General features: G+C 29.1%; 1 long non-coding RNA gene across 1 annotated transcript; it reads left to right on the plus strand.

Annotated features, from left to right (window-relative positions):
• The first annotated feature begins 9,892 nt into the window (after positions 1-9,892).
• LOC105129249 (uncharacterized) lies at positions 9,893-11,038 on the plus strand. Its single transcript, XR_843037.1, has 2 exons — positions 9,893-10,212; positions 10,683-11,038. It is a non-coding gene; the product is annotated as an uncharacterized LOC105129249 (long non-coding RNA).
• The last annotated feature ends 531 nt before the right edge of the window (positions 11,039-11,569 follow it).

An 11,569-nucleotide genomic window follows, 5' to 3' on the forward strand; every position in this document is an offset into this window, starting at 1 on the left:
AACTATAACTCCCCCGCGGACAACTCGCCAGTCCTAATGAGTCCTTTCCTTTTCTTTTTTTTTTTATCGTACAAAAATCACATGTGATCTACTAATGTAATAGCTTGTTTATCGAGATTCTCAGCAAGAATTTAACATTTTTATTTTCAAGAAATATATATATATATATATATTAACTGATTGCTCCATCACTTGAATCTGACCATGATATTAACCCGTAAATCAATTGCTTCTTAATGTGTATTTATTATTATGGTGTATATATTTTTGTAAAAGTTTTGTTTTAACTGAAATATTATTTTAAGATGTTTTTAAATAATTTTTATATTTTCTCATTAAAATCATCTAAATCATTTTAAAAAATTAATTTTAATATTTTAATGGTCCAAAATGCACTTTAAAATAAAATGCAACCCAATTACCAAATAGAGCTTCAAGGCCAAAAACTTAAATAATATTAAAAATAATTCATAGCAATAAAACACCTACACTACCACCTCTCAATGTTTAGGGAAAATTTCATTAGCAATGACATTGACTATAAAATTGTCAATGAAAAACCATAAAAACAAAAATCTCATAAGCGTTTTTATTTTATTTTCACCAGCATTTTTATTGCCAATTTTAATATTGATAAAATAAATGATGAAATATTAGCATCTAAAAATTAGATTTTACAGCCAATTTATTCTTCCATTTCTTTCTATGTTTTTGATATTCCAACTTTTAAAAATTCACTAACATAAAAAATAATAAATTAAAAAATTAAAAATCTTGAAATGATCGAGAATTAGTTGAATTGCATAAAGAATGCATTTTTCATAGAAACTTTTGTATTTCAAAACAAAAATAGAAAAAATGGTATAAAAAGGAATCAAAATCAAGTTCCAGCAAAAGGAGTCACTTTTGTTGAAGAAAAATAAGAAATATATAATATATTAATTAAATATTATTAAACATGTGGGTCAGGTCAGCCTAGATAACTGGGTCAGGCATAATCCCAGAAAATAGTGGGTTGATATCAGCTCAAAATGGTTGGGCCGATCTCGACCTAACATATTTTTGGGGTCGGGTTGGACCCAGCCAACACATTTGGGCTAAGCCAATACTAGCCTAGCCCAAAATCAATTTGAATTATTTGCAGAATGTGAATAATAGTTCATGTTCTGCACGCAACCGAAATGGTCGCAAAAAATAAAGCTTGATAGAGGAGCAGCTTACTCGAAGCAGGAGTCTTTGTCGTGATCAAGAGGTTTGGTTGGTGGTTCTGACAGTGTTTTTTCAAAGAATGGTGGTTTGTGTCGTTCACGGGAAAAAGAGAAAGATTTCTGCAAAGGTGAGAGAAAGGAAGAAACAATGGTTGTTTTAGGCATAGGGTGGCCGACTTGTGGTTGAGCTAGCTACCTGTGGTAAATGTGGTGATGGAGAAGCTGGTGATGGCTTTGGTTGGTGGTTATTTTTTGGCTAACTTTGGACTTGATTTTCTCCTCCCTCAAGCTATCAACTCCGCTTTTATTTATAACCGGTGAAAAAGGATAATCTCGTCTACAGAAGAAAAAAAATTTCAACTTTTGATTCGGTTGGGAAGGATCTCAATTGTTGGCTCAAAGTGTGCCTCATGAGTTGTTCAATCTGTAGAAAAAGGCTGCCTGAGTTGGTCTTTTTAGGCCGGCGTTGGCGTCGTCTCATCGTCATTCAGACTGAAATGTTCAGTTGGAGTTGTAAAGTAACTATAGGGGATCAATTTCACGCATGTTTTGTCAAATTATATAGAAGTTAGATGCATTAAATGCATATGAAAAGTAGGTGACTGAACCAGCTTTTTGAAAAAAAATAAAGAAGATAATGAATAGTGACCAGATGACGCGTCGTCTAATCCCCCCCCGAAACGATGCCATTTTAGGTTTGAATTAGGTATTTTACCTAATTTTCAATTTAGTCCTCAATCTTTTAATTTTTTTCAATTAAACCCCTAATTAATCCTAAATTCTCGATTCATGCAATTAAGCCCCTAATGAACTTCAATTAGAACCCTAAAGTTACGCGCCTTTTACAATATGACCTTGGTATCGGGTTTTGTTAATTGAACTCCTAATTGACCAATAAACTTTTAATTTCTTCAATTTGCCTTGGTTTTTATCAATTAAGCCCCTAAATTATGGCAGATTTTTTAGATTTGTCCTTGGATTTAAATTTCTTCAATTTAGCCCCTAATTGATCTCAAAACTTCAATTTTCTTGCAATTTAGCATCTAATTTCAATCACTCAACATGGTAAAAAATAAATTTGGTCTCTTAAAATTTCAATCTTCTCAATTAAGCCCAAATTAGGCTCCCCAATTTAATTTTTCACCAATTAAGCCCAAAATAAAATTAATTTAACCCATTTAAAATACAATTAAGTTCTTGCACTTAATTAAATTCTTCAGTTGGACCTAAATTAATTTTTAAACATAATTAAAATTTAATTTAGCTCATGGTTAAATCAAATTTGCCTATTAAAAATTTAATTATGTCAATGGACTTAATTTTTATGCAAATTCATCCAATAATCATTTGATTTGACCTTGAATTTTATCTTTTTCTTTATTTTTGGGCATAATAGGGTACAATTAAGCCTTAAATTTCCTCTAAAATTATGGTTTGGTTTCCTAGTTTGCTTTCTCTATATTGCCAGCCATTATTATTTTTTGATTTTGAAAAAAAATAATCTTAGAGAATAACCCAGAATTGAGTTATGATAAGTAAGAGGACAAGGTCATAGATGATTTTTGGTCAAGAAAGAGGTTCATCAAGCTTTAACAAGTCCATTATGGAATGTTATTGTTGTCATAATCTTGGACATTATCAATATGAATGTCCAAGCAAACAAAAGAAAATAAATTTTACAAAAGCTTAAGAAGAAATGCTTTTGATAATATATATAGAGAATGACCAAGCAAAGAACGAAGTTGAATGGTTCTTGACTCAGGATGTAATGACTATATGTATGGCAAGAAGGAATTGTTCTCTAAATTAGATGAGAATTTTAGAGAAATTGTAAAGCTTGGAAGCAATTCTAGTATGGTGGTAATGAGAAAAAGAAATGTGAGATTTTAGTTAAATAAAATCTCCTAAATCATTACTGGAGTATTTTATGACTTGAACTAAAGAATAACCTATTGAGCATTGGCAACTACAAGAAAAAAAAAACTAGCAATTTTATTTTAACATAGAATATACAAGGTTTATCACTCGAAGAGAGGTTTAATTATGGAAACAACAATGCCCTTAAACAAAATGTTCCTTCTACATCCTATTTCTTAATTAGATGTGTCAACTTGCTTTTGCTCTATCGCCAAAGATCGAACTCAGTTATCGTATCAGAGATATGAACACTTGAGTTTTAAAGGTTTGAACACTTGTGAACAAAAAGAGATGGTGAATGGCCTGCCATAATGCAAGAATCCCTTTAGGATTTGTAAAGATTATCTAGTAGGGTAACAAAAAAAGGATTCATTTCTGAAAGAAGTAAATGGAGAGTATCTCATATTTTGTAGTTTATTCATGCTGAAATATATGGTCCAATCACACCTATTTAATATAGAAAAAAAGGTACCAAATTATCTTTATTGATGATTATAGCGCAAGACTTTGGTGTATTTTTAGTAGAAAAACCACAAGCTTTTGATACCTTCAAGAGCATTAAGAACCATATGAAAAAAAAAAAAACAAATATAACCATAAGAAGTTTGCGTATAGATAGAGATGAAGAATTCACATCCCAACAATTTACTATTTTTTGCAATGAGAATGATATAAGTAGACAATTGACAACTATATACTCACTGCAATAAAATAAGTTGAATATGGTTCATATCATGCTTTATCATGTGTTGAATTGATGTCCAATATTACGATGAAAGATAGGACTCTAGAAGAAATGTGAAGTGGAGTAAAGCCATCAATTAAGTACTTTAGAGTTTTTAGATGTGTATCTCATATCCATATACCTGATGAGAAAAAAACCAAGTTGGATAACAAGAGTGTGAGTTATGTCCTACTTGGAGTAAGTGAAAAATCTAAAGCATATAAGTTATGTAATCAAGCTACTTAAAAGATCATTGTGAAAGGAGATGTTTTCAAAGAAAAAAAAGTTATGATTGGGATAGAAGGCATAAGAAAAAAATAACATCTAATTTGGAATTGGAAGATGAATAAGATGAAGTTGTTAATGCCAAAAACAATAAATCAGACATCAATAAAGAAATAAAAGAAGTGAGAAACTCAAAAGAGTTGATTGATGAAAGCTTAATAGGCTCAAATAGAAGAAGAAACAAACAACAACTTATTTAGATGAGGGACTATAAGCGTGGAAAAGAATTTTCTAAAGAAGAAAACATGACTAACCTTGTTATGTTTGCAACTGCAGATTCAATATATTTTAAAGAAGCTGTAAAGTGTGAAAATTGGAGAAATTCTAGGATTTAAAGATACAATCAATAAAGAAGAATAAAACATGGTAGCTGACAAATTTACTAGCAGGAAGAAATAAAATTGGTGTGAAATAGGTGTATAAAACAAAGCTAAATAAAAATAAAAAAGATAGAAAAATACAAAGCATGTCTCATTGCAAAGGGTACTCAACAACATATAGTGGATTATAATAAAGTGCACCTGTAACAAGATCAAATACTATTCGATTAGTACTTGTACCTACTGCTCGAAAAGGATGGATCATTTATCAATCGGAAATAAAATCAACTTTTTTGCATGATGAATTAAGTGAGAAAGTATTTGTTGAACAACCATGTGGATATGAAGTCAAAGGGAACAAGTAGAAAGTGTACAAACTGAAAAAAAAAACCTCTATGAACTTAAATAAGATTTTCATGCTAGCTTTGTACATTCATATATAATCATATTTTATTAAAAAAAAAGTTTTGAAAAGTGTCCTTATAAACCCACTTTGTTAATCAAAACCAATATAAAAGATAAAATTTTGATGAACTCATTTTTACTAGGAAAGATAAGTCTATGTTTGTTGAATTAAAAAAAAAATCCATGATGGTTAAATTTGATGTGATTGATTTGAAAAAAATAAAGCATTTTTTTAGAGTTGAAGTGATGCAAAAGACTGATGACATTTTCATTAGTTTGAAAAAGTATGTAATGGAAGTGTTAAAGAGGTTTGGAATACACAAAAACAATCTAATTCATAATCCAATTATTTCAAGATAAAAGCTTTTAAGAGATGAAAATGATGAGAAAATTGATAATATTTATTGTAAATAGATAGTATGAAGCCTTTTGTATTGACTGCTACATGGCCAAATATTATGTTTGTTGTCAGTCCTATTGCTAATACATGGAACATCTTACAACAATGCATTTACATGTAACAAGAAAGATTTTAAGGTATTTAAATGAGACAATTAATTATGAAGTGTTCTACAAAAAAAGAGGAAACAAAGAAATTGTTGTATATATAAATAATAACCATGCAGGAAACTTGGATAATAAGAAAATTACTTCAGGATATCTAAGTTTGTTGAGAAGGATTTTAAAGAAGTTTGGTTATACACATAGCAATTCTATAATTGATTATTATGAGAATAACTTAACAATTAAACTTGTTAAGAATCATGTGATTCATGCATGCATCAAACACATTAATATGTGTTTTCATTTTCTTCATTTCTTTATGAACTTGTAAAAAATAAAACAATACAATTAGTTCACTATAGTACTTAAGTACTCAGGATCAAGTTGCATATATAATGACAAAGCCTTTAAAACTTGATATATTTGTAAAACTATGCAAATAAATAAGAGTGTGTTCATTGATGGATGTAAATTGATTGTTAAAAAATCATTTTAAGATAGGATATTAAAAGTAGTAGCATTATATTTTAAGTTGTATAGTTAGGATGTGTTTAAGAAATCTTTATTTTTAAGAGATGGTTTGTTATTTATTTTTTTGTTCTTTAACTTGTTTATCACATACTTAAGAAGTTGTTGTGTCAACTATATCTTTTTCAAATTCTTGTTTTTGTAAAAACTATTTAAAAACCAATTCTCGCATTCAACAAATATTTAGAAGTTTTATCTCAAACACTTAAATTTCTAATATTAGTTACAATCATTAGACAACTAGAAAATTATTTTATGAAAGGCTATGTTCTTTGATTTATTCCTAGAGTATGAATGCCTTTGTTTTATAGCAATAACATTCATTTGCTTTTGTCTATTCATTAAGTAAACTATTATAAAATTTATATTATAATTGGAAATGAATGATACGATTTATTTATAAGAACTTAATTTTTAATTGTGTTAGAATCATATAGGTTCAGTCAAGATTTAGAAGGTATTTGAAAGTGTAATTATGATTATTTTTTAAAATATTGTTTGTTAAAAAATATATCAAAATACTATTTTTTAAAATTTATTTTTAATATCAATATATTAAAATGATCTAAAAGACTAAAAAAATAATAATTTTAAAAAATTAAAATTTAGCAAATCTTTATTTTTAATGCAGATCTTAATGGAGACTAATCTATTGAAAGCTACTTATTAGCAACTTTATTGGAAGGCAAAAAGATTTTTTTTGTGGTATTAAATTCATATTTCATAAGTAGAGGCATTAATTTGTGGTAGACTAGTAGTTAAAAAATGATTATGACACTACTTTAAAAATTGTACTCCCTCCCTGGCGTGCTAATGGAATAATCCATAAATAATTATTAAAGTGGTATTTTTATACAAGTAGAAGATCGATATGCTTAATAATTACCTCCTAATCTAAGTTCCAAAAGGCATTTGAATTGCATGAAAATTGTCTCAAATTGTTCCATTCCCATCCATTTTATTCTGCATTCTTGGGCCTTGTCTCAAATTGCATGAAAATTTAAAATTTTATTCACTTAAAATCACATATTTTTTTTGGCTGGTTTTGATGCATTAATATTAAAAAGAATTTGTTTTAAAATAAATAAATTATCCTTTTAATATTTTTTAAAATATTTTAAAAAATAACCGATATAATGTTTTCAAAATAAAATATTTTGATGTAATTCATGTCTTTCATTTATGTTTTTGTCAACTTTCAATTAGCTAGCTAGTTCAATGCTTTCGGTAATAATTAATTGGTTAATTATATATATATATATATATATATATATATCATGTTACATAATTGATAGACATTTTAACTTTACCATTTCAAAATTATAGAACCTAGAAATAGAATTCAAGAAGTGAATAGTTCTGAATTAAAACAAATCACTCTTCATGGTATAACATAATCAATATCTCTCATCAAAACTTAATAACAATATCAAATTTAAATAAAAAATAACGTGAGAACATTAATACCACTTATTATAAAAAAATAATATAAAACCTTATGTACTTGAATACCATACAACTAGATGTTATGTTTGTTGTTAGTCTTGTTAGCATATACATTAAACAACCTATAAAGATATATTTACATGTAATAAAAAAGATTTTAAGGTATTTGAAAGGGACAGTTGATTATGAAGTGTTCTATAAAAAGAGAGAAAACAAAAAAAATTATTGTATATACAAATAATTATAATACAGGAGACTTTTTTATTTATTTGAGAAAATCTCACTCTGTAAAAAGTGCATTTTATAGGTTTGGATGAGCGAGTAAAAGTTCAAATATCCCAAACTCTTATAAAAAATATACGCTCTGACTCGAACTTAAGATCTATCTCAAGTTCTTTACCATCACGCAACATCTCTTGAGGACAATATAAGAAATTTGGATAATAAAAAAATCACTTTAGTATATGTATTTCTTTTAAGCTCTAGTATAATATCTTGATTATATAAGAAATAACATGTAGTATCTTTATTTACCATGAAAACTAGGTTTATAGCTGCAGTTGCATGTTCTTGTCAAGCAATTTGACTGAAAAGAATTTTGAAGAAGTTTGGCTGTACATAGAGCAAGTCTACAATTGTTTATTGTAAGAATAACTTAACAATTAAACTTGTCAAAAATCATATGACGCATGGACGCAGCAAAAACATTTATATATGTTTTTATTTTTTCGTGTACTTATAAAAGATAAAGCAATACAATTAGTTTTTTGGCAATACTTTGAAAAGATAAAGCAATACAATTAGTTTTTTTGCAATACTTTGGAACAAGTTGTGGATGTTATAAAAAAACCCTTTGAAACTTAATACTTTTGTAAAGCTTGGCAAACTAATAAAAGTGTGCTTATTGATTGATGTAAATTGCTTGTCAACAGTCATTTTAAGAGAGAATATTAAAAGTAGTAGCATATTTTAAGTTGCGTGGTGGTTAGGATGTGTTTAAAAAGTTTTATTTTTAAGGGATAGTCTATTACATTTTTTTTTTCCCTTGTTTACCACACATTTAGAAAGTTGGTGAAGGGGCTTGTATCTTTCTTGAATTCTAGTTGTTGCAAAAGTTATTTAAAAGCCAATTCTCCTATTCAATAAATATTCAAAAGTTTTATTTCAAACATTTAAAGTCTTAGCATTAGTGACAACCACGGACAACTAGATGATTACTTTATGAAAGGCTAGGTTTGTTTTTTGATTTATTCCTAGAGTATGAATGTCTTTGTTTCATGGCAATAAATATTGAAGAATTTAGATTATAATTGGAAATGCATGGTACGATTTATTTATAACATTTAATTTTTAATTGTGTTGAAATCATGTAGGTTTTAATCAAGATTGAAGGTGTATTTAAAAATGTAATTGTAATTTTTTTAAAAAATATTTTTTATTTAAAAATATATTAAAATAATATTTTTATTAAAAAATTATTTTTAATATCAGCATATTAAAATAATTTTAAAAAAATAAATAAATTTTAGCAAATCCCTATTTGAACTCCAGGACTAAATGAAGGCTAATTTATTGAAAGCTACTTATTAGCAACTTTATTGGAAGGTAAAAAGTTTTTGTTTTTTTTTGGGTAGGAAACTCATATTTCATAAATTGAGGCATTAATTTGTGGTAGACTAAGTAGTTAAAATATGACTATACCTATGATTTTTAACCATTTTTTCATCGTACTCCACAAATTATATAGTCTCTGCATGATCTGGCCTTATTGCTGAAGTCTTCGTGATGATCTAGTCATATACAAGTATTATTGCCGTCACATTACCCAAAATTTATTCGTTTAAATATGACACTGATTATATGCTTTTTTGGGCGGACATTGACCAAAGAAAGGTGTAGATCCTCGGCTTTTTAAGCAAATTAAGGCGCCGGAGAAGGGTTCTTTCCCCCCCCCCATCAAAGCAGCCGTGATTTTCCTCTAGAAAACTGAAATACAAGTTCTCCAAGCATGTTCGGAGACACATTAGAATTTATCCATGCTGTCACATGGGGTGTTCTTTTCCCAGGATTGACTTGACTTGGCTCATGTGAAAACATGGATAATCTTGCTGTCTCTAAACAATGAATGTAGAACTTTTATTTTAATTTTGGCTGGATTATTAAAAAAATATATTGTAATCATCCTCAATAAATAAAAAAATCAAATTACAACGGCTATCACGTTCATGAAGACGCCTAAAGTATTGCTTTCATCAACGCGTATTCCCTATGATCCTTCTAAGGAAATTACATGCAATCCCTTGGAATGAATGGCGACAGAGAAGGACGTATCGTGTCCTAGATCCCCATAGTTCTTACACTGCCCATGGAATCAAGTTGTTGCCTGCAATAAAGTAGTTCGAAATTGAACTTGAAGAAAAGTCTAACACGCTTTGCAGAAGCATTCAAACTCCCTCATCAAACGTAAGAAGAAATGTATTGCCAAGAAATTAATCAGAAGCTTCCATGCTAAACTCAAATTTCCCAATATAGCCATTATTCTGTGAACATATTTTTTTGTACTTAGGGTAATCTTGGAAAACATTGCTCTTGTCGCACCAAAGTTTACGCGTTAAACCAACCACTACTCATTTGCATGTTACTATAAAAAATAATTTGCACGATCATAGCAGTTAACCTCTCTTTCTCTCGCCAAACACAGTGTATCCTTGTGGCTAAAAGGGTTGTGCCCTGTTTGCACCTGAAGAAAGAAAGATAAAGAAGAAGATATATATATTATGGGTGATTGCAAGCCTTTAGGTTTCTTGATTGGGTTACCCTTTGCTCTTGTTGCTTTGGTTTTGTCTCTTGTCGGTGCTGTTATTTGGGTTATTGGGTGAGTACTCTTCTCTTTCTTTCCTATCTGCTTTGCTTCTTTTTTTTTTCATTTTTTGATGAAATTTACTCTGCATTTGCTGTGTAACCCATGCAAATATACATTTGTTATATATAAACCAATCAAGAATGCAAATTCTTGTTAATTTCCTCAACCCCGAAAGAGAAAAAAAGAAGACGAAAGCAAATTCATTTTCCTTTTTATAAGGATTGTACGTTCTTGGTTCTCATTCCCTTAGATATAGTTCATTGTCTTGTGCAGGAAAAAGGAACAGATTAAATTAGTCTGCGAATCTTTTTTATATCAGAAATCACTTTTCTTGCCTCAAGTTTCCATGTTGTTATTACATTTAGACTTCTTCATTTTCCCGATTCTTTAGAACTTGATCTTCATCCCAGTCAGTTTGATATCGTATTTCTTATTTGGAGCATCGTCGATGATCATTGACAAAATGAATAATTTGATGACAGGACTGTGCTGAGCTGCCTCTGCCCTTGTTGCATTTGTTTTTCTGGACTGGCAAATTTTGCAGTGAGCCTCGTGAAGCTTCCCGTGAAGGTCATGAGATGGTTTATTGATCTGATTCCATGTTGATTTCCTTCAGCCATAGCTGGGATATCCCATTCTTTTTTCAGATTTGTTTTGAAGAACAGTGCAGGAGTTTTAATAATTGACAGTAGCTGTAATTAGTGACTTTGCAACAATTCATTATTTTTATTTGTATGTTTAATCAGTGCAGTTTAATGGGGTTGTGGGAAACGGTTGTTGTATACTCAGGGGAGCATGTCGTCCTCTAATCATAGATTTCCATTAATTCTCTTCACCACGTAGATCGTGTAAAGCCCCTCATCTTTTAAATCTCCTTGTTCCATTCCCGTCCATTTTATTCTGCATTCTTGGGCATTGTCTGCATTTCATGAAATTTTAAAATTTTATTTGCTATTTTTTTTATTTGATGGGTTAATATTAAAAATAATGTTTTTAAGAATAAAAAAAATATCATTTTGATATACTTTTTAGAACAATACAATTCAAAAAACAACTATTATAACATTTTCAAATAAACATTAGACAAAAAACAACTATTATAACATTTTCAAACAACATTTTCAAATAAACATTAGCCCTGATGAAATAATTTGGTGTAATTAATGTCAGTTATTTATGTTTTTATGAACTTTCAAAGATTCCTCCCTATTTTAAATTCACAAACTGCTTTGAGGTTTTTTTTTTTTTTTTTAAAAAAAACTTGGGCAGGGGCTGAGGCCCGAGTACCCTTCCCTTGGGCAGTTGGGCTGCCATCGTAGCATGAGACAACTCAGATGATTGCTGGATTTCTAATTTGAGTTGGTGGCCT

Source organism: Populus euphratica, unplaced genomic scaffold (assembly GCF_000495115.2).
Source record: "Populus euphratica unplaced genomic scaffold, PopEup_1.0 scaffold86.1, whole genome shotgun sequence".
NCBI classification, from domain to species: domain Eukaryota; kingdom Viridiplantae; phylum Streptophyta; class Magnoliopsida; order Malpighiales; family Salicaceae; genus Populus; species Populus euphratica.